The 25,026-nt window shown below is 40.3% G+C and overlaps 2 protein-coding genes across 3 annotated transcripts in view; one reads left to right on the forward strand and one right to left on the reverse strand.

Annotated features, from left to right (window-relative positions):
- The window catches only part of CMSS1 (cms1 ribosomal small subunit homolog), a 392,023-nt gene that overhangs the window by 219,677 nt on the left and 147,320 nt on the right, over nucleotides 1-25,026 (reverse strand). The window lies entirely within an intron of this gene.
- The window catches only part of LOC309806623 (filamin A-interacting protein 1-like), a 32,525-nt gene continuing 27,403 nt past the window's right edge, over nucleotides 19,905-25,026 (forward strand). The window contains exon 1 of the mRNA XM_082625505.1: nucleotides 19,905-20,146. The gene's annotated coding sequence lies outside the window, so the exon portion shown is untranslated. The remainder of the gene's footprint in view (nucleotides 20,147-25,026) is intronic.

The following is a 25,026-nucleotide window of genomic DNA, read 5'->3' on the forward strand; positions in this document are numbered from 1 at the left end:
AAACACCTGAAATACTGTGATGCTTTTCTAACTCTCCCCAGTATGGCTGCATATATCCACTTGTAAATCTCATTCCCCTCTCCTTGTTAATGCCCATTTAACTTTCTCGAGCATGCTGTGCCTCTTTCATTCTCTATACTTCTCAAAATCATGAAATGGGCACTCAAGAAACAATGGTTGAATTGAGCTGAAATGAACAGAGAAAATACTCCCATATTATCATCTTCTATCTCTGGAACCCTTTAGTGGCATTGTGTAGTCCAGGGCTAAGATTTCCCAGGTGTCTTTCTGCCACAACCAAGGTCCAAGAGTGTTATCAAACATGTTTTGACTGCTCTTCAAGCTCTGGGTAAGTCCCAAGAGACCACTCTGATCAAATATATGGAATCTCCCAGCCATGTAAATGGACTCACCGTATTTTCTCAATTCACAAAAGAAGGAGGAAAGACGGAACTTTTAGTGGAATAGAAATTCATTTGACCACTGGATCACTATGTACCGTACGTCATCCTGCAATGCATTAAATTCAGACTCTTATGACTTAAGTTCATCTCTAAAAAATTAATACTTACATTTATTTCTCACAAGAAGCTTCATTCTCAATATATAAAAAATGATTTGAGCTCTTTGTGAAAGGAATGATGTAAACACAAGATATTATTACCAACATTCTCCTTTAGATAACCTCATGAGGTAAGTATTAATGTCAGAGGGAATATTATTTTACAGGTGGATAAGTCAGCTGACTTGCTCAGAGTCAAAGGTAGTGGTAACAGCCAAGAACATACTCCAAGAGTCCTGTGCTTATTTTCATTGCCAGACCTAATCCAAGCTTTTCAGTAAGTGTTTCTTATGGTGTGAAGACAGTCTAAGAACTTTATCCTTTCTTTTTTGGACTGTTTTTGCCCCATCCCTCTTTCTGTCTTATCAATTTTTCCTTCTCAGAAGGGAACCAAAAGAGAATGCAATGGTCACCTAGCAGCCATCCAAACCCCCACCTATGCAGTATTTGGTGTAGTACAGAGTGTCTGTCAGGCATACTCCACTTAACTTCTTATCCAGGGCTCCCAATCAAGGCAGCCCTCAGAGCTCTGCCAGCTTCAGTTAGCTCAGTTCTAGTAAGTCGTTTTGTTGTCCAAGTACGGCATGCTCCACTGAATTCATTCTTCAGTTACCTCTCATACAGGTGGTCTGTATAACTTAATAGAGATCCCACTCTCCAAATAGTTTTTCGAATCTGACACACTACATTTATTACGACAATTCTGACTAAGTCTCCAAACTATTTTGATGGGCCCTGCAAAAGAGCAATCATTTATGGAGTAGAAATCTGCTAGACTGAATTATATTTAGTTCCATGCTCTAAAACTTTACATAGTCAAAAAAGTCACTGTAATCTGGAAGGATGCAGGCCTTAGGTTGAGAAGGAGAAAGAATAAGTGAAAAAAATAAAGAAGATGACGGGAACAAGACTTTTCTCGGTAATAAACAGCAACAAAAACAACAAAAACTGATAACTTGTTTCCAATATTTAAGGAGAGGGGCAGAAATTTGTTAAAGTGCTATAGCTGATCAATGATATGTTTAGATTCTGGGAGAAGGGCTTATACATCATTTATTTATGAATTATTAAGGACTGATTATATACTATGCACTGGGTATACACAGATAAATAGAAATGTAAACTACCACAATTCACTGAGATAATAGCTTTAATTGCCATCAGGCACATGTGTACGCAATGGAAACTGAGAGGAAGGAACTTGAAATGTCATTATGCCTTCGTTTTGTTTTTTTTAACCTCAGTCCAGGTAGGCAGCACAGTCTAAGATGAAGATATGTAACCTAGAGATGACAGACTTGATTTCACTTGGATAAATACCAACCACATCCCTCCTTCCCACTGGTTGGCACATAAATCATAACATCCACTGATGTGCTGGTAAATGGTTAACAACTGGCTCTCTGGGGAGAAAAGGTCCTGATCTGTTGCATTTGTTGATTTCCATGGTGCAAATATTCCCATGATGGCTGACTTCAAGCTGCCAACATGATATCACTGAATACGGAGCTGGGAAGACAACAGGCATAAATAACCTCGAAAGCACAATGTAGTAAAATTATTAGGAAATGATGAGTTTTGAGCATTTGTTATCCCTCTTTTCAAGAACTTGTCTATTTACTTGCAATTAAAATAATTTAATTTTTAATAATGGCCGCATTTAACAAACAGCTCATGTAGTTCTTAAAAATTTAATAGTCATGAGCCAGTAAGGACCAGCTGCAACATACCACTGGACTCACACCCTTGGCATGGCAGGGGGCAGGGGTAATGATCCAGATCCATGTTTATTAAAAAGCTGTGCCTCGCTTCATTCCCTGCTGTCCTCTCCCTGTCCTACCCCCAGACGAAGATAAGAAACCACTATTCCAGGTTCACTGTGCCCCCTCTTTGCCCTCTTCTCTGCCTCCAATGACCTTCAATAATTTACACCACTCTCCACCAGGAGGAAAGACCTTGCATCCCAGTGCTGAAGTCTAACAGACTGGGCTTGCTGATCTCTATTAACTTTATAAACATTCGGCAAACGGGGCTGTTATTATTACTGCTATTCAATGCCCTTCCCTCTATATTTACAGTTTGATTCAAGATGCTACCATATTTAAGTGGCATTTTCAAGCTTAAAAGTATTCTTAGTATCAGCAGATTTTCAGTCAAGGTGGGATGGGAGGTGCAGAAAGGAAGGGCCACTGGTGGGGGAGCCTACTTCACTCCAAGAGATCTGCCCAGAGTTGACCACTTCAACTCCCAGCCCCTTTCAAGCTCCTAAGCCCAGCCTCTGCAGCCTGCTTACGTGCCCTCTCAGTCTACTTCTGAGCTAAGCAATAATTTCTTTAAGGACATATTTACCCATAAATTGTGAAAAATTTATTCAGTTGTTTTAAGAGATATTGTGATGAGGTTAACTCTATAAATAGTCCATTTCTCTGTTAAAATATAAAGGTATCCAGAAAATACCTGAGAGAAACTCAGAGCTACAAATTTATTACTTATCTCAATTCTAAAGGTCTGGAAAATCAGTCATGACCTTCAAAGAACATGGTGTTACATCCACAGAACACACACGATGCTGGAAGGAACATGTGCCACGCACCTGCCTGAGTAATACAGATAAATGCAACAGCCTGCACTGATAAAAATGTATTCCAACCTTGATAAAAAAAATTATAAAGTGTCCTCATATTTGAAGAACACAAGAAAGAAGGTCATGAACTACTTAGCCTCGAAAGAAAAATAACTGACTAATCCATTTGTTGTTTCACAACTTCAGCTTATATCCTGTATCTCACGGTGGGGACTAAGCAATGTATTTGGCTAGTAGGATTTAAATTTCTTCAGAAAACATATTCTCTGGGGCCAATGTAACCTTCTGAGGTATTTACCAGAAAAGCTGGGCCCAAGTGATCTAATGTTAACTTAGGGAAGTGGTTTCCAACTGTTGCTAGAAACTCAGTGGATGAGAAGTGTATGATCCCCTGGGCAGCCTGGCAGTGCGGGGGCCAAGGGAGACTCCTCAGGGACTCCTCGCTTCAGTTGCCCTCCAAAAGCCTCTGTTGTTTACCCTAATGTCCTAAATGAACATCACCATTTTCTCTGTGAGCCATATTGGGAAATACAGGCTGGGAAGCACTAGCTTAGGGAACATCAACTTCCTATGGCTGCCTGACACAAACAAAGGTCACTGCAAGAACTTGACTCATTGAGCTGCGTCAGCCTCATAGGGTGCAAAGAGCAGAGGTGGGAATAAATTTGGGTTGTGGTTCAGGCTTCCTCACTACCTGGCCCTGAACCCTCAGCAGATCACTTTACCTGTCAGGATCTTGACTGCTTCAGCTGTAACATAAGCTGCTTGGCCTAGATCCCTATATGAGCACCATAAGCCTCATACTGGGGTAGGTGCTGTACACTGGCCCTAATCTCAAGGAAACTGTAATCCAGCTAGAGATAAGATCACTAAATAAAGAAAAAGAGTAACGAGTAAATACAAAATCTAACTGAATTGTAATGAGTTTGGAGGCCTAAGAATTATCATTGCGTATAATACCTCAATGGCACTTCCTACTGGGCATATAAATCTATAGAGTAAATTTGCATCACAGACTAGTCTGTGACCTCTGATTTTATTTAGTCATGCAACAGTCATGTTCAAATATTCAAACATGTGCTCCAAGATTATAAAGTCATGTGAACTTAAAAGTTCAGCTTCACCTTGGTTGTACCTAGGAGCTCTGGCCTGGTATATTTAACATTTTCATTAGGACACACTTTAAGTTATTAACAAACTGATACACGTTCAGATAAAATTGACCAAGGCAAGGATGAGTGCTAAGAGTTCTCTTCTGAAACAAAGTTTAAACATCCTGCTCATTCATCATTCTTTACTATTTTTCCAGTCCTTTAATGCAGTCGCTCCCGCCTCACTTTTTCTTGGACCCCCAGAGACCCTAATCCCTTTACTCCTCCACTAGATCCTTATGCATCAGCCCACTTCTACTTTCACTTCTTTTCCTATCCAACACAGGCTCAGTGGATCATCACTTCAACCTCTCTCTTATCTTCATCCCTCCTGTCCCCAGGAAGCACTTGTCTGCACACAGTCAACACTAGATCAATCAATTTAACAAAAAATCACACGTATGAAAACTGGGGCAACTGTACATTTATGGTTACCAGTGCTGCCTGGTCTGGCAGTTCTGTTTCCTTAGAAGTAAGGGTGTTTCAAACCTTCTCTGGTTTACTATTACCCTAATTATCCTACCCTCCCTAGGCAGGCTAAACCCTCTTTGAAAGTGACAGGAGGCAGGAAGATCAATTGAGGTTGCAGGCAGCAGTGACTGCTAGTAAAATGCAGGCCAACCCCTGAGAGCCATCAGGAAAGTGGTCTCCTCCATATAATAATGCCTGTGGGTAAGGTATGAAATGTGCAGTTATGAATACTTGCTTTATTTATTCTGGTCATGATCTCACCAGTGAGTGTGTGGCTGTGACCGTCAACAGCGGGCAGGAGTCATTTCTAAAGGTGTTTTTAATTTTGCAGGCTCAGTGCACTTCCTGTATCTAGAACTTAAATCTTTCCCCAGATGTTCTTAGGGCCTGGGATCAAATCCTAGCTCTGTCACTTAGCTTTCTAACCTCTGGTTAAGTTACTTAAACTCTCTGTATCTAGGGATAACACCTACCTCAGAGAGTTAATGTGGGCATTAAATCTGTTAGTATTAACAAGGCCAAGCCCATAGTGCTATAGAAGTGTTTGCTATTGTTGTTGTCCTATGTATAAAAGTCACCCAAATATCCTCACAGTCATAAGAATGTTAAAACTGTATTATCAGACTTCTGTGGTGGCACAGGGGTTAAGAATCTGCCTGCCAATGCAGCAGACATGGGTTCGATCCCTGGTCTGGGAAGATCCCACATGCCGTGGAGCAACTAAGCCCGTGCACCACAACTACCGAGCCTGAGCTCTAGAGCCCGTGAACCACAACTACTGAACCTGCGTGCCACAACTACTGAAGCCTGAGCACTCTAGGGCCCGCATGCCACAACTACTGAGCCCGCGTGCTGCAACTAATGAAGCCCATGTGCCTAGAGCTTGTGTTCCGCAACAGAGAAGACACGGCAATAAGAAGCCCACACACCACAACGAAGAGTAGCCCCCGCTCGCGGCAACTAGAGAAAGCCCGCACAGCAAAGAAGACCCAACGCAGCCAAAAAAAACCCCTGAAAAAACCACAAAACTGTTATTATCTCATTCTTCTTCTTTTTTCTCCAAATATACTGTTGATAGAGAAATGGTCTTGCTACTGAAAGAGCCATATCTAATCCTAATGACTGACTACATTCTTTCTCTAACAACAAAACATAACATGCGAAATATTTCCAAACCCATATGACCTCATACAGAACCTGTTATGTTTCCCATAGTTATTGTGTAACCAAGAGAACAATAAATATTCTTCCTAATCAGGACTATCCATCATTCCCTTCTCTCCTATACTGTCTGACTCAACCCCCCACCCTACCAGCGGTCAGCCCTGCTTTCTGCTCCAGCACTTCTGCATCTTTATCCCTACTCACCACCTCCCCATGTAATGCCTTACGTGGATGGAACCACCTTCACTGCCCTGAACTCCCCATGCACTCTCACCTTCAGCCATTCCAACAAGCTGGTCCTTCTACCTGGAACACCCTCTTCACAGCGTTCATCCTGCTCCCTTGAGTAACTCATAGTACTCTTCTGGACTTTAACTACATGGTGCTTCTCCAGAAAACTTTCCTTGACAACCTCAATATCCAATCACCAAGGCTGGATTTGGTGTCCCTCCTATAGCCCTATCACTTTATTATAAATTAGATCAGAAGTTCCCTAAGGGCAGGGATCACAGCCTACTTTTTCCCCACTGCTTCCCTAGTTTCTAACCGTGTCTAACATATACATAGTTTGTACTCTACAAATGGACAAATGAACCATAACGTAATAGTTTCACAGACCTAGGGATGCCTAAAAAGGGGATAGGGCAATATCACTGTCATTGTCTTCAAACATCTACAAATATCATGGAAGGAGAAGAACGTTTCTTTTATGTAGCTTCAGAAACAGATATCCAGGGACTTCCTTGGTGATCCAGTGGTTAAGAATCTGCCTTCCAATGCAGGGGACTCGGGTTTGATTCCTGGTCGGGAAACTAAGACCCCACATGCCATGGGGCAACTAAGCCTGCGCGCCACAGCTACTGAGCCCGCGTGCTCTGGAGGCTGCGTGCCACAACTAGAGAGAAGCCCACGCGCTGCAACGAAGAGTCCACGTGTCGCAGCTAAGACCCGACACAGCCAAAAATAATATAAATAAATAAATATTTTTTTAAAAAAAAAAAGAAGAAGGGCTTCCCTGGTGGCGCAGTGGTTGAGAGTCCGCCTGCTGATGCAGGGGACACAGGTTCATACCCCGGTCCAGGAAGATCCCACACGCCGCGGAGCGGCTAGGCCCGTGAGCCATGGCCGCTGAGCCTGTGCGTCCGGAGCCTGTGCTCCCCAACGGGAGAGGCCACAACAGTGAGAGGCCCGTGTACCGCAAAAAAAAAAAAAAAAAAAAAAAAAAGAAGAAGAAGAAGAAGAACTTGACATCCATACAACAAAGAACTTTCTAAAATGTAGAGCATGAGATACTTTGGTCAGTATTCAGTTGCATATAGCTGGACAGGTTTATACAGGAGCTGGCAAAATGAACTGGGTGATGCCTAGTCTCCTTGCAAAGTTGAGAATCTGACTCATAAAATTCTACTTTGGGCACCTGGGCGTGCATGTGTAGGATAAGAGTCATCCTGAATACATACAAGAGAAGATCAAAGATTATATATTAATGTCACCATTAGGCCTGCCACACTATGCAGTACTGGGCAAAGGAATAGTCAGAGAAGTTTAAATAAAACAAACAAAGTAATCCAACCCAAACCCAGCATTCCAACACAGGGGACAAGACTGGCAAGGGGCAAAGCCAGGTCCCCTGGGGCATTCTCCACACTACCTCCGTCATCTTGGAGGAGGTAACTTAATTTTACAACTTTCAAGAAACTTCCCATTAGAAGTGGTTTCAACATTAGATTTATTGCATTTTCCAAGGTTACATCATTTGGGCTGTGCATAATCCAGAGGGACTCAAGGGGCTACACTGTAAACTGTTACAATAGATATTAACGAATATTGTGCCTGACAAAACCTGCAGTCTGCACGCATGCACAAATGCACCCACACAAAAAGGGACTTTTCACCTTATATGGTTACTTCAAAAAATCGACTCCTTTTACATTCCACTTTGTTGGTTGGCCAAACACGCAGAGTACATCTACTTTAAAAACACCAATTAAAAATATTAACACCACAAAAAAAATATAAACGGTGGTTCAGAGCCAAGGGCACATAAATTGACATGGATTCAGACAGTAAGTAAATATAAAATGAGTAACAGAAACTACTACATCATCCAAAAGGAAGCAGGAACAATAGCTCTTAAATGCAGAAGTGATCCTCCCCACCCCCCAACTCTCCCACTCCAGAGGGCAAGGTAATGATTAGGAGGCAGGCAAAATGATTGAAAGAGGAAGGGATAGAGGGAGGGGCCCACGAATGATTTGGGCAAGACCTGCAGGAGATGGGGAGAAAAGGGGAGGCAATCTCATTTCACACTGTAACCTCGGACAGCCCCACGGGCTTTTTTATTCCTTACCAGAAACGCTGCATCCCAAGTGCTCAAAACCTCAAACCAGGGTGGCATAATTGAGAAGCAGGTGTGGAAAGAGGGTGGGCTGGGAGTTACAGTCTTTGGATTGACATTACTATTATTATTATCATCTAGTTCCTGTAATCACTTAACTTTCCTAAACCTTAGTTTCCTCATCTTTAAAATGGGGATCCTAAAACCTACCTCAATACATCCTTGATAGGAGTAACTAAAACCAGGTATGCAAAAGTGACGAATCTAGCTAGAAAAACACAGAATCCCTCAATGATTCTCTTTGTTCAAAGAGAAAAGAACTACTTTCCTCTCTGGTACCTGGCAGGTTGAGCTAGCACTATTTTTCCAAAAATGAACTCAGCCCAGGTCACGGTGAAGCTCATCAGTATAATACTGAGAGGCATGATGCTATACACACTGTAGACAATTAATGTATGAAGGAAGGAGGGAGCCAGGAAAAGATGAAAGGTGAAAGAAAGAACTAGGCATAATCCCAACATTTCTTTCTGCAAAAGGAATAGACATGCACCCTTAAGGCCATTCCCCTGTACTTCCTGGGGGTGGTCTGAGTCTTATTCCTATCACAATGAATGAGGTTGAGGTCTCAGCCAGAGAACCGTGCTCATAATCCTACTGTTGGGTAATTCTAAAAGAAATTATATTAATACAATTCTTTCCTTTAATTGTTCTCTACACAATTATCCCATGCCCTCTGGGAGCTAATTTGATAGCTCACTGGAGACTCACTATTACTCTATCTTTGGAGTCTATTAGAAATAAAGTGTCTTTATTAAATCTAATTTTGTTTCTTCCATCTCTAAAGCCTCTTTATGGGCTGTAGCATTTTGATCTACGGATTACTAAATTCAATTTATCAGTCTGGAAAAGAAATTTTACATGTGGAAAACCAAGGCCCAGGAAAGTGCAGAGAATTGATACAACCCCTATAATGAATAGAACTGCCTGAATATTTATACAATATATTTTTTTAAAATTATGATCATATCCTAATATGCTTTCTAATTCTAAAAGATTTATAATATATTATTTTTTTAAAGCACTATTTCTCTTTTTTTATTGAAGTATAGCTGATTTACAATGTTGTGTTAGTTTCAGGTGTACAGCAGTGGTATACACACATACATACATATCTATATATATCTATATTCTTTTTCAGAATCTTTTCCATTGTAGGTTTTTACGAGATATTGAATAACATATTTCAGTTATCCCTGTGAATAACATATTTCAGTAATTTATCTGATGGAAAAAAAAGGAAGGCTCAAATGTTTATTAAGGCATGACAATTTGCTATACTATTACTCATAAGATCTCAGAAATGCAGACTTCATTATCCCCATCTTACAGATAAAAAAAGACTTGCTTGGGTACATCTCATGACTTCGCGCTGCCTAAGCATAAACTAACAACTCCTTAAGATGCTAGGTGAGTCCCACCCAGTATGGCTCTCTCTCCAGTTCATTCTGACATCTTCCCCCGTCCCTCCTCAGCCTCTTCTGCTTCCCTCCTCTGTATCACAAGCCTCTCCATAACCTCTGGCCCCTGATCTGCTCCTCATTTCCCTGAACAAGCTCTGCTGGTTCCTGCCTCTATGCCTCACTCTGCCCCCAGCTATCTTCTTCCACTGTATAGACACTGAGATTCAAATGAAGCTTCACTTCAAGTATTTTCTGAAACGCTATCTCAGTCTACTAATTGTAGATGCCCCATGACAACTTCCCTTAGGGACCCCTCCTACCCTTCTGTGGCACATACAGCGTGGCACAGTTCTTATTGGAAAACGTCTCCATTCTCTGTTAACTTCTATGAAAGGTAGGATGGAGTCCTTCGGAGGCACTCTTCCGCTGGGTCTCAGTAACACATGCTTCTTTATGTTCAGTGTGAGAAGCCCTAATTCTATATATTCATGACTGCCCAAGTGGGGGCAGTGAAATCACACTCAAGATAGTGATTATTTTCCCCTTTTGTTATTATTCCCAAATTCAAATTAAACCTTCTTCATTCTACTTCAAAAAAACAAACAAACAAACAAACAAATGCCAAACTCATAGAGTATAGAGGCAGACGAGATCAAAGGGGCAGATAACTCAGTTTTGTAAAAGGAAGAGGGAGAGTGACAGGCAGGCTGATTACTGTAGCTTCACTTTCAGGCCAAGGACTGAATAGGTTTGCAAGAGGTTCCTGGATGGCCCCAAAGGGTTGTGTGTGTGTGTGTGTGTGTGTGTGTGTGTGTGTGTGTGTGTGTGTGTGTGTGAGTGTAATTCCGACTATATGGTATGAAAAAGTGATTAAAAGCACTGCTTTGTTCCTTAAAAGACTTCTGATGATACTACAGCACAGAAACACAATGAGGATTTTGTATACATATGTAACTACATAAATTTTGTGTTGGTATTTCAAAAATATGTCGTAACTATTTGTGAAAAACCAGTACATTCTGGCTCCAAGTCTTGGTTGGGTTGGCCTTTCTTCAACTAGATTCTTTTAGTCAGTGCTTACAATGTGTGGAAATCGGAACTTTTAAGAATAGACTACCATGCATACAATGCATGTGGTTCATTCACTACTTTCCATACTTTCTCACTGGCTTGGACTTTTCCTTGTATCAACATTTTACTGCCAAATGAGAATACCCTGATGAATATTTTCAAGTCACTCCTCTGCTTTATACATCTTTTATTGTATATCACCTAAAAAACAAACTTACAAATATAAACACAAGTATTTTTATTCTTATAGAGGGGAGTATGTCAAGGGGAGAGGGGTGAGTGGAAAATGACACCAAGATTTCTAGCCTGGAAAGCTGGGAAAAAGGTAGCATAATTAAATCCAGCTAGAAGCTTGGGCTGGAACATGAAGACTAAGAGGAGGTTCCTGGATCTGGAAATTAGGAAGCCACTGGTGAGGACAGAAGCTGCATGACAAGTAGGGGGATGGGAAGTTAAGAGACTAACAGAATGAGGTCACACAAGGTGAAGACAGGAGATAAACTGGCAGTTAGCTGTGGGAGCAGTGAAAGCAAAGATATTAGAAAAAAGGACAATTGGACATGTTATGAAGTTATAGAAAGATTATCAGCAGTGAGAAAAAATAATAGGTACACAAGGGAAAGGAGGTACCTGAGGGGGCAGGATTCCAGAGGCGATGCCTGTGATTCAAAGCTCAGATGAGGGAAAAGACTTGGAAACTAAGAGGCATATTCTTTTAAGACAGGGAGAGAAGAAAATGTGTAAAGAAGGGGAGAGGTTTTGGGAGCAGAGGAACAGGGCAAGAGCGGTGCGGGAATCAGCAGAAGGGAGCCAGTGAGAAGAGTGGAAAAGATGTGGATACATGGTTTAGGAATGAGACAGATTCTAGCAACAAGGAACGAATGAGCCTATTATTGATAGTAAGGGCCTATTGAAGCTGGAAGCTTAAAAACATGTTCTTTAAATCAGTCAGTCAGTCAGTCAGTCAATGAACATTTACTGAGCAACTCTGAAGGTCCAGGCACCGTGCAGCCCTAACCAAGAAGAACTCCAGGGTCCAGTCAGGAAGTCAGGCAAGTAAACAAACCATAACACAATGTAGCAAGTTTTATGTGAGAGGTCTAGGTAGGATACATGGGAGAAGGGAGAAGATGCATTTAATCCAGGGGTGTAGTTTCCTGGAGGGGGAGTTGAAAATTATTAAAATAGTCCTCTCTGTAAACTGTGAGAATGAAGAATGGACCATTGGGAACTCCATCTCATTACCCTCCTGGATATACTAATGAGGAAGGTATATAACCACACCCCATGTGAAATCAAGTAATTCCACACATCAGCACTGAGGGATCTTGAACATCTATGCCTGAGGATGTAATTTTCATGATCACCAATAAGTTAGACAGGCAAGACTGACAGAGTTCCTCAGGATTATAATCAAAACAAAAACTTTCACAGACCTTCCCAAGCAACAGAGTGTCTGGCTATGGCTGAAAATCTTGTTAGAGTGCTCAAGCTTTGCTGGGAACTATTCTAGGGAACTGGCTTCCTGATTCAACTCGGGCTACTAAATTCCAGTTTAATAATTACTCGTATTCTATTGTCCCCTGGAGCCAAGCACAAAACAAATATTTTCTTAAATGCCTTTGCTAAAAAAAAATCAATTATCTGGGTTTTGTTTCCATCTTAAAATGCTGTAGGTCTTATCTTTCCATGAGAAACAAATACTCCAAAGTCCTCACTGTTTATACTCCTTGTCATTTACAACTCTGGAAATCAGTCTTGCACTCAGCTTTGCTAATGGGCTCTGTTCCATCTTCTGTGGGAGCATACCACATCTTTACTGTGGAGAGGACTTGAGGTCTGACTTAAGATTTCTTAATAGAAAAAACAGCCCTCCATTGCTAGAATGGTACAGTTACAGAATTGGAAGCCACCTCAAAGCCACTTGTGTAATTGCTTAGGTGATGAAGGACAAATTACCCAGTGCTTGATCTAACGTTTTGTTTTAAATGAGAGAAGACACCCTTTCATTTATCATTAATATAATACAATCTTTGTAATAGTGAAGTAGATAGTGGAATCGCAGGCTTTTTCTACTCAAAGTGATTCTGCCTTTGCTGTGCTAAACTAATTATAGTTAACATTCATTGAGGGCTTATTATGTGCTAGGCACTATGCTAAGCACTTTACAAGAATTATCTCATTTTGTCCTTACAATAATCCTAAGAGATTGGTGCCATTATTTTTCTTATTTTACAATGAGGAAATTAAGGCTTAGAGAAGCTGAGAGTTAGAGTTCCTGTTCTGATTTTGCCCTTTACTGATGTGTGACCATCATTAGGTCACCTAACCTCACGTCTGTGAGTAAACTGGGAATAATTACGATATTTACCTCATAGGGTAGATGGGAGGATTACGTGAGATACTGGCCCAAAGCACATCTGCCATGAATCCATTTTTCCTTCTTGGAGGTACTGTGTGGGTACTAGAAAGAACCTGGGCTGTGGAATCAGAAGATCTGGGCTCAAAGCCCAGTTCTGCTTCTTGTTAAGTTATGTGAATATTGGGCATGCACTTCACTCCTCTGAGCCTCAGTTTCCTCACTTATGAAATATGAAGACCAATACCTCATGAAGTTACTGAAGGATTAAGTGAGATGGTCTCAAATAAAGAGTTTACTTAGCCTAAGGCTGCTACAAACTGAGATACCATCTCCTTTTCCTCTTTGAGGGTCACATAGTAACTCTATTAAGAGTATAACAAAACTAAGGAATGTGACTTCTAAGAAGACGGCAGGGGGCTTCCCTGGTGGCGCAGTGGTTGAGAATCCGCCTGCCAATGCAGGTCACACGGGTTCGAGCCCTGGTCTGGGAAGATCCCACATGCCAGGGAGCAGCTGGCCCCGTGAGACACAATTACTGAGCCTGTGCGTCTGGAGCCTGTGCTCCGCAACAAGGGAGGCCGCGATAGTGAGAGGCCCGCGCACCGCGATGAGGAGTGGCCCCCACTTGCCACAACTGGAGAAAGCCCTCGCACAGAAACGAAGACCCAACACAGCCATAAATAAATAAATAAAAATTAAAAAAAAAAAAAAAAAGAAGACGGCAGGGGAGGTTTAAGAGACCTACTATGTGGGAAAGGATACACTGGTCAACCAAAGAGCAGGTCATGGAAGGTGTGCCTTGTTGCCCTCTTATTCCAGCATGAGCAGATTATTTGGGCATCAAGGAGGAGACAGGAGTCTCCATAAAAGGGTATAACTGAACAAGCTGGCTAATTGCTTACGTGGACTGCTTGAGGCAGTTCTCTATCAACATCAGTGGAATTCCTAGGAAGGCTGTCACTGTGATTTCACATCTACGAAAAACACATTCCAGTAGAAATGATGAGTAAGAAGTGTTTCAAAGATATTTATAGCATCTTCCAATGAGCAGGACAATTGGGACAGTCCTTATAAAGACATGAATAAAGTCACCTTAGAAAAGAGTGGTTGGATTTGGTTTATTATTTTGAAATAATAAGGGTAAGGGCCCTACTCAAAGGTAACATGGTTCACTGTGCCATGAAATAGACACAGATCAACTGCCACTTTTCTGGGACACAATTTTCTTTTTTAAAAAAAAAATTTAATTTAATTTTTTATACAGCAGGTTCTTATTAGTTCTTATTAGTTTTCCATTTTATACATATTAGTGTATATATGTCAAGCCCAATCTCCCAATTCATCCAACCACCACCCATCCCCCTGCCACTTTCCCGCCTTGGTGTCCATACGTTTCTTCTCTACATCTGTGTCTCTTTTTCTGCCCTGCAAACTGATTCATCTGTACCATTTTTAAGGTTCCACATATATGCATTAATATACGATATCTGTTTTTCTCTTTCTGACTTACTTCTCTGTATGACAGTCTCTAGATCCATCCACGTATCTACAAATGACCTAATTTCGTTCCTTTATATGATTGAGTAATATTCCATTGTATATATGTACCACATCTTCTTTATCCATTCGTCTGTCGATGGGCATTTAGGGTGCTTCCATGCCCTGGCTATTGTAAACAGTGCTGCAATGAACACTGGGGTGCACGTGTCTTTTAGAATTATGGTTTTCTCTTGGTATATGCCCAGTAGTGGGATTGCTGGGTCATATGGTAGTTCAATTTTTAGTTTTTTAAGGAACCTCCATACTGTTCTCCATAGTGGTTGTATCAATTTACATTCCAACAGTGCAAGAGGGTTCCCTTTTCTCCACACCCTCTCCAGCATTTGTTGTTTGTAGATTTTCTGATGATGCACAACCTAACTGGGGTGAGGTGATATCTTATTGTAGTTTTGATTTGCATTTCTCTAATAATTAGTGATGTTGAGCAGCTTTTCATGTGCTTCTTGGCCATCTGTTATGTCTTCTTTGGAGAAATGTCTACTTAGGTCTTCTGCCCATTTTTGGATTGGGTTTCTTTTTTTTTTTTTTTAAACTGAGCTGCATGAGCTGTTTATATATTTTGGAGATTAATCCTTTGTCTGTTGATTCGTTTGCAAATATTTTCTCCCATTCTGAGGGCAGTCTTTTCGTCTTGTTTGTAGTTCCCTTTGCTGTGCAAAAGCTTTTAAGTTTTATTAGGTCCCATTTGTTTTTGTTTTTATTTCCATTACTCTAGGGGGTGGATCAAAAAAGATCTTGCTGTGATTTATGTCAAAAAGTGTTCTTCCTATGTTTTCCTCTAAGAGTTTTATAGTGTCTGGTCTTACATTTGGGTCTGTAATCCATTTTGAGTTTATTTTTGTGTATGGTGTTAGGGAGTGCCCTAATTTCATTCTTTTACATGTAGCTGTCCAGTTTTCCCAGCATCACTTATTGAAGAGACTGTCTCTTCTCCATTGTATATCCTTGCCTCCTTTGTCATAGATTAGTTGACCATAGGTGAATGGGTTTATCTCTGGGCTTTCTATCCTGTTCCATTGATCTACATTTCTGTTTTTGTGCCAGTACCATACTGTCTTGATTACTGGAGCTTTGTAGTATAGTCTGAAGTCAGGGAGTCTGATTCCTTCAGCTCCATTATTTTCCCCTCAAGACCACTTCGGCTATTCAGGGTCTTCTGTGTCTCCATACAAATTTTAACATTTTTTGTTCCAGTTCTGTAAAAAATGCCACTGGTAATTTGATAGGGATTGCACTGAATGTGTAGATTGCTTTGGGTCGTATAGTCATTTTCACAATATTGATTCTTCCAATCCAAGAACATGGTATATATTTCCATCTGTTTATATCATCTTTGACTTCTTTCATCAGTGTCTTATACTTTTCTGCATACAGGTCTTTTACCTCCTTAGGTAGGTTTATTCCTAGGTATTTTGTTCCTTTTGTTGCAGTGGTAAATGGGAGGGTTTCCTTAATTTCTCTTTCAAATTTTTCATCATTAGTGTATAGGAATGCAAGAGATTTCTGTGCATTAATTTTGTATCCTGCAACTTTACCAAAATCATTGATTAGCTCTAGTAGTTTTCTGGTGGCATATTTAGGATTCTCTATGTATAGTATCATGTCACCTGCCAACAGTGACAGTTTTACTTCTTTTCCAATTTGGATTCCTTTTATTTCTTTTTCTTCTCTGACTGCCGTGGCTACGACTTCCAAAACTATGTTGAATAATAGTGGTGAGAGTGGACAGCCTTGTCTTGTTCCTGAACTTAGAGGAAATGCTTTCAGTTTTTCACCATTGAGAATGATGTTTGCTGTGGGTTTGTCATATATGGCTTTTATTATTTTGAGGTAGGTTCACTCTATGACCACTTTCTGGAGAGTTTTTATCATAAATGGGTGTTGAATTTTGTCGAAAGCTTTCTCTGCATCTATTGAGATGATCATATGGTTTTTATTACTCAATTTATTAATATGGTGTATCAGATTGATTGATTTGCGTATATTGAAGAATCCTTGCATCCCTGGCATAAATCTCACTTGATCATGGTGTATGATTCTTTTAATGTGTTGTTGGATTCTGTTTGCTAGTATTCTGTTGAGGATTTTTGCATCTATATTCATGAGTGATATTGGTTTGTAATTTTCTTTTTTTGTAGTATCTTTGTCTGGTTTTGGTATCAAGGTGATCGTGGCCTCACAGAATGAGTTTGGGAGTGTTCCTTCCTCTGCAATTTTTTGGAAGAGTTTGAGAAGGATGGGTGTTAGCTCTTCTCTAAATGTTTGATAGAATTCACCTGTGAAGCCATCTGGTCCTGGACTTTTGTTTGTTGGAAGATTTTTAATCACAGTTTCAATTTCATTACTTGTGATTGGTCTGTTCATATTTTCTATTTTTTCCTGGTTCAGTCTTGGAAAATTATACCTTTCTAAGAATTTGTCCATTTCTTCCAGATTGTCCATTTTATTGGCATAGAGTTGCCTGTAGTAGTCTCTTAGGATGCTTTGTATTTCTGCGGTGTCTGTTGTAACTTCTTTTTTTTTTTTTTTTGCAGTACGCGGTCCTCTCACTGTTGTGGCCTCTCCCGTTGCAGAGCACAGGCTCCGGACGCACAGGCTCAGTGGCCATGGCTCACGAGCCTAGCCGCTCTGCGGCCTGTGGGATCTTCCCGGACCGGGGCACGAGCCCGTGTCCCCTGCATCGGCAGGTGGACTCTCAACCACTGCGCCACCAGGGAAGCCCTGTTGTAACTTCTTTTTCATTTCTAATTTTATTGATTTGAGTCCTCTCCCTCTTTTTCTTGATGAGTGTGGCTAATGGTTTATCAATTTTGGTTATCTTCTCAAAGAACCAGCTTTTAGTTTTATTGATCTTTGCTATTGTTTTCTTTGTTTCTACTTCATTTATTTCTGCTCTGATCTTTATGATTTCTTTCCTTCTACTAACTTCGGGTTTTGTTTGTTCTTCTTTTTCTAGTTCCTTTAGGTGTAAGGTTAGATTTTTTATTTGAGATGTTTGTTGTTTCCTGAAGTAGGCTTGTATTGCTATAAACTTCCCTCTTAGAACTGCTTTTGCTGCATCCCATAGGTTTTGGATCATCGTATTTTCATTGTCATTTGTCTCTAGGTATTTTTTTATTTCCTCTTTGGTTTCTTCAGTGATCTCTTGGTTATTTAGTAATGTATTGTTTAGCCTCCATGTGTTTGTGTTTTTATACATTTTTTTCCCTGTAATTGATTTCTAATATCATAGTGTTGTGGTCAGAAAAGATGCTTGATATGATTTCAATTTTCTTAAATTTACTGAGGCTTGATCTGTGACCCAAGATGTGGTCTATCCTGGAGAATGTTTTGTGAGCACTTGAGAAGAAAGTGCAATCTGCTGTTTTTGGATGGAATGTCCTATAAATATCAATTAAATCTATCTGGTCTATTGTGTCATTTAAAGCTTGTGTTTCCTTATTAATTTTCTGTCTGGATGATCTGTCCATTGGTTTTAAGTGAAGTGTTAAAGTCCCCCACTATTATTGTGTTACTGTTGATTTCCTCTTTTATAGCTGTTAGCAATTGCCTTATGTATTGAGGTGCTCCTATGTTGGGTTCATATATATTTATAATTGTTATATCTTCTTCTTGGATTGATCCCTTGATCATTATGTAGTGTCCTTCCTTGCCTCTTGTAACATTCTTTATTTTTTTAAATTTATTTTTTATTTTTTGCCGTATGTGGGCCTCTCACTGTTGTGGCCTCTCCCGCTGTGGAGCACAGGCTCCGGACACGCAGGCTCAGTGGCCACGGCTCACGGGCCCAGCCGCTCCGCAGCATGTGGGATCCTCCCAGACCGGGGCACGAACCCGTGTCCCCTGTATCGGCAGGCGGACTCTCAACCACTGCGCCACTAGGGAAGCCCACATTCTTTATTTTAAAGTCTATTTTATCTGATATGAGTATTCCTACTCCAGCTTTCTTTTGATTTCCATTTGCACGGAATATCTCTTTCCACCCCCTCACTTTCAGTCTGTATGTGGGCCACAATTTTCATACAACTCCAATCTAGACAAATGGATGTAAAGACATCTGTACCTCAAATGACTCTCAAAACCTCTACACCAAAAACACTACTTCACACCTTAGAACCTTGCCGGTTACCTGATTTCTCAGTCCATGACAGATCTAAAAGCAAAACCCAGATATAGGGTGCAAGGCAGAAGCAGGTGAGAGGAGCAAATAAATGACTAGTTATAATATGATACAGAGGAGGCAGAAAACAAAATTAAAGAAATATTATTTAATACTTCAAAGCTGTTCATATAACTAACATTGAACTTCAAGTGCTTTTTTTTGCAATGAAAAAAAATCACATCTACAGGAGACCATGGTCTATGTGACATCATGGCTCTCACAGCCTGTGATGGTGGTGTCTGTGCCACATCTATGTCTTCTTTTAACAGCTTCAAAGTCGACCCTAGTCTTATGCACAGTCACACATATCTCACAGGAATAAATAATGACTTTGTGAATAAATTTCATCTCAAGGGGTGGAGAATCATTCTTTTAGATTGACTTATTCAGAGGTTCCCTCATGATTGCTTCAAAATATCATCTAAGGCAGGGGGCAGCAAAATATGGCTGTTTTGGTAAATAAAGTTTTATTGAAACACAGCCATGGCCACTCATTTGTACATTGTTCTATGGCTGTTTTCTGGCAAGACAGAACTGAGTAGTTGTGGCAGTAACTGTATGGTCTGTAAAGCCTAAAATATTTACTACTTGGTACTTTATAGAAAAAGTTTGCTCACCGCTGGTCTAAGGGCACCTGTTGGACCAATTAGTGACTGAATGTCGTTAGGAAAGAGATGTCATGCAGCCAAGCTCAACATGGTAGGGTGTGTCTGTGGTGGGGGAAGTGGTCAGGAGGAAACTGCCATATAGTACTGGCTTCACTGCTCTTTCCCATCTTTCTCCATTTTATATCCAATAGCTTTGTAAACACATGAACTCTGCTAGGTTAAGTCTATGTGAATTTTGCCAGAGGGACTCGCTCAAAATCTGGTCATTTGATGATGAAACAAACTCATTCATTCATTCATTCATTCAATAGACTGAGTACATACTATGTGCAAAGTACCAGGGACATAATGGTGAGTAAACAGACTATGTCTGTACTCATGGAACTCACAGTCCAGCGGGGGAGGCTGAAATTCTCTAGAGAATATAAATGTATATAAAATTGCTACTGTAATTGGTATAAGAAAGAGGTCATGGTGACACTAAAGTGTCTAACAGGGTCATGACCTAGTCAAAAAGGCCAGGGAGGGTTTCCTCAGGAAGCGTCACTACAGCTGACATTTGAGGGCTGAGTGGGAGGAGTTAACTGGGGGAAGAACAGAGGGAAGGTGGCCAAGCAGAGCACAATGCAGGCCTGGAGGTGGGAGAGAGAATGGTGAGTGTGAACTACTAAGAGGAGGCCAGCATATTCTATTCAGAGCAGAAAAAGTGAAGAAGGGAGGAGTATAAGGTGAAACTGTGGGCCAGATCAAGCTGGGCCTTAGAAATCCTATTAACAAGTTTTGAGTTATTCCAAGGGCAGAGTTAAACCTAGCAATTCCTGGGTGACAGTCTTTCTCCCTTGGGCCACTACTCTCTTCCTGACCAGTTAGTGTTTTTCTCCTTTCCTGTCCCCTCTCCTTCTCTCACCTTTCTCCTTTCCTTTCCTTCTTTTTAAAATCCTGAGCCAAAACATGCTCTATTTTGAATATTCACTTAAGTCTTTATCATATTCAATGAGAAAAAGAAAAGGCGGGGGAGGAACAAGATAATAACGAATTTACTTGTACATCTTAAACTAATACAATACTATATATCAACTATACCTCAAAAAAACTGGGAAAAAAATAAGTTGAAAAGTAAAAACAAAAACAAGAATTTACTAAGCAGCTTTTTGTGAATATATTAAACATGTATAAAGGGAATTATGTGGGCTGACTCCATCCCTCTTTCTGTCTGGCGAGTGAGTGGGTATTCACCCAGCCATGGGCTGCTTCCTGTTGGGAACAGCAAAATTTTTAACTTCAATTATACTATCTGATGAATAGTACGTTGTAGCTGAAAGGCAAGGAAAGGCGCCAGGGGAGACTCCTGAAAATAGGAGGTAATACAGAGAAGTAAAAATAATCCCAGAAACAAGACATGTGAACCATGGCTCAGCCACTTAATAATAACTGTGTGATCCTGGTCAAGTTACTTAACTTTTCTGACTTCTGGATTCCCCATTTGTAAAAATGAGACTAATCAGGTGTCCATCACAGAGTTGTTACAAGGATTAAATAAGATAATGTAAAGGTATCTAACACCTAGCAGGAGATCAGATATCATTTTCTTCCTTTCCTAATAGTAAAATCTATTTCTATTTCTGATATATATTATGGGAGAGAGAAAACAGGGTAAGTGGTAATAGAAGATATAAATAAGGAAGGAAAGGTGGAAAAAGTCTTATCTGTAGTTATAGTACATGGCTTCCTTGTTGGTTTACAGTGCTTTGTAAACTTAACCGACTTTTGTTCTTTAACGTAGTTACTCAAAATGACCAATACCTTAAAATGACCTTATCCCCAATCCTCCTAAGCAGGTAAAAAAAAAAAACAAAAAACAAAAAACAAAAAAAAACCAGAAAAAATACATGAAGTCAAAGGTAGAGAAGTACCTTTGACTATGGAATTAAAAGTTATTATGGATAATATATAATGACATATTTGAGAATATTTATAAATTAAAAAACAGCAACAACAAAACTCAGTCTGACACCTCCTGCTCTTCTCAACATGTGCCCATATGCTGCACACCCGGCTGCTAAGATCGTCATTGGTAATCACTGTGATTGGATTTAAGGTAGAGATTAGCAGTATCAAAGGAAATAATTATTTCTACATATGAAATCAGTCTTACTCTGATTCTCAGAACTCAGAAGAACTAAAAAGCAAAAATTATGCTTTAGACATAGAATGGCTTAAAGAACCACTATCAATGTCTTATTGTGCAACTCTAACCACCTTTTAAGTGTTACACTTTTTGATTAGGAAATGTTAACGTAAGCACCATGCAGTTCTTTGTACCTTTTAGGGAAACATTAAGTACTTTGAAATGTAGCCAAGTTAGTGCTCTGAGAAGGAGCCCAATTGCTACTGGATTGTTTGTTTTTCATTCTTCCAACTAATTAAGGGCACAGAGAGTGAAGTGGCCTATTAAAGGTGGTATTATAGGTGGAAGCATGGACAGTCATGGATTTCTGGCTTCCCCAAATGAAGACTTGAACCGTGCTGTATAGCTGAGCATTTAGATAAAGCTGAAGGGCAAAAATCTAAAGCATATTTAAATATTTAAGCAAGAAGCTAGTTGTCAATTATGGAAGGTTTTATTTAAAGTTATCTTATTAAAAACAAATGAACTGAATAGTACTTATATGTCAAAATAGAATTTGGGGAAACAGCCTAAGGTTTCTTTGTAGGCCTAGCCTCAGCATTTTTAGAACCAGAAGTTTACAAAGGCAAAATTTTCTTTAATTATACCCTTAATGATAAATCACTCTGGCCACTTGCTCAGTGCTGGAGAGACTTTTCCTTGCTTTCACGTTTAGGAAATCTTCCTTCCAACTCCTTGAAATTTACTCATCATAATTTATATTATCAGGTGGCGTTCAGCTAATAGCAGTGTCATGGGAAATAAAATGGCACAAGAATTCTGGACACATCTTGAAAGAATTGGCTACATTTTTTTTTTTTGGCGGTATGCGGGCCTCTCACTGTTGTGGCCTCTCCCGTTGCGGAGCACAGGCTCCGGATGCGCAGGCCCAGCGGCCATGGCTCACGGGCCCAGCCGCTCCGCGGCATATGGGATCCTCCCAGACCGGGGCACGAACCCGTATCCCCTGCATCGGCAGGCGGACTCTCAACCACTGCGCCACCAGGGAGGCCCTGGCTACATTTTTTAAGACCACAGAGTTACGAAAAATGAACGCTCATAGAGTGGATGAGTGCTTGTCGGAGAGGCTGTACAGCTAGGGTGCCCTCTCCCCAGTGCCTGTTGGGGAAGAGCTGGGCAAACCCATCTCCAAGCTCTTCCCACTCTAATGATGTTTTATGATTCTGAGACTCTTTTCTAGACCAATCTGGTCCTTCTCTGCACGTCCTAAGTCATGTAACAATTTAATTTTTGGTGCATTGCTTGGTAACCATGTTTTATGTAAAAAGTATTTTTACTTTTGGTAACAAAGGAGTATTAAAATGAGGACACACTCACTCCAAAAATCAGAAAAAGAATGTTGCTGTTTTAAAAGGAAAAACTATTTCTTATCTTACTACCACCAGTGTCTAATTAGCTTTGCTTCTACTTTTGTTTGAAATATACTCCCCAAGTCTGATTCTCATCCTTTGAATTCAAGTCTACATAATGAAGTAAACTGTAAATAAAATAGCAGCCTTTTCCATGAAGAGAAAACATTTGCGAAAGTAAACATCCTTCCACTGTTAAAGATGAATTACTTGGATACATATTCCAATTCTTATTTCATTTCCAAACTCTCAACTTTCAGGGTCTGAAAAGGTGGTACAGTGGTCTACTCTAACAGTATCTAATGACTTCTATATATTTTTTTACCTTCTTAAAAATATTCAAACATTTTTCATATTTTTAATTTGGTAAAGGGGAAAGAATTTAGAAGGGAGATAGAATAACAGTTATGAGTTGTGATTAAATCCCACAGAGGCCAAAATCATGACTTTAAAACACAAACAGATATTTTTCTGAGCCAAAGACAGTTCTCATGGATTCCAGCCAGTTTCAAAAAGTCCAGACAGTGGTCAAGGATTCTTGTTAGCTCTGGATCCCTTCTGGATCCACAGGGTACATGCCTCTAAAGTGTAAGTTGGGAGGAGGAAAGGAAGGACTCAAATGAGGATGGTAAACTAAATATCCAGGAATAGGAGAATGGTTATTAATAATGGCACCTTCATATAATGAAATTCTATGCAACCATTAATAAGTGTGGTATGGAAAAATGACAACAAATAATATTCCCCAAACAACATGCACATTATAATAGATACAGAAGACAAGAAAGTGTGGAAGACACTACAGAAAAAGATGAAGAGCATGGTTGGATTAAGGATGAATTTTTTTATTCTTTATGATTGTTCCCCATTTTCAGTGCTTAACATATGCTGCTTTTTAATTAGGACTCTTTTTTCTTATTAAAAAAAGGGAGGGTTTCCCTGGTGGCAGAGTGGTTGAGAGTCCACCTGCCGATGCAGGGGACACGGGGTCGTGCCCCGGTCTGGGAGGATCCCACATGCCGCGGGGCGGCTGGGCCCATGAGCCATGGCCGCTGAGCCTGCGCGTCCGGAGCCTGTGCTCTGCAACGGGAGAGGCCACAACAGTGAGAGGCCCGCGTACCGCAAAAAAAAAAAAAAAGAAAAGAAAAAAAAAAAAGGGAAATGTTGACAGAAAAGGAGGAAGGAAGAAAAACAACACAACACTCACAGCAGAATGCAGGCGTTTGTTAGCGCCTGTGCAATGAACGTGCTACACCCCTCTGATGGAGAAAAGAGTCTATGCTTGGCAATTTGGTGTTTTATATTATACAGCCAGCAAACTTCTATTTTAAAAACTATAGCCAACATGCTGGAAGAGCAGTCTCTACTAAAGGCAAAAATAAGAGTACTCTGGATCCAGCCTTCAGCATGTAGCCACCACCAAGTTAAACTGCAATAATTTCTCACCTGAAAGTAATTACAGCATACGGTAACTTGTACTGAAGAGAGTAGGGTGGATGCACGGAGCCTCTTATGACACTACTAACACCACCACCACTAAAAAGCATCCTTTATAGTTTTTAAGATCAACAGTTTGAAAGACCAAATGTCTTCAGCCCGCTCCTCAGCTGCAAACGCAAACGGGGAGTTCTGATCCAGACATGAAACCATGTAGATCAGGAAATAGCACTAAAAGGTTCCAATACCAAGAAAACAGGAGCCTCTTGTTTAGCTGTTACAAGAAAGAAGTGCAGACACTTTTTACTCATCCTTTCCAGGATAACTCTTCTTCCATAACAAAAAAGCTTCTTAATTTCTCACTGATAGTAGTTGTAGCTTTTTCTATCCATGGACCGAACAAAGATATAGCTACAAAAGCCTACAACGAATTCAGAAAACATTTAAATGGCTTGCATGCTATCAATCACAACAGTCTCCATTATGGAGACACATCACACTCAGTTTCTCACAATGCTTTTGGAAGGTGACTGGGAGGCCCCTAGGACAACTATGAAAG

Source organism: Mesoplodon mirus (genome assembly GCF_964341445.2).
Source record: "Mesoplodon mirus genome assembly, chromosome: 6".
NCBI classification, from domain to species: domain Eukaryota; kingdom Metazoa; phylum Chordata; class Mammalia; order Artiodactyla; family Ziphiidae; genus Mesoplodon; species Mesoplodon mirus.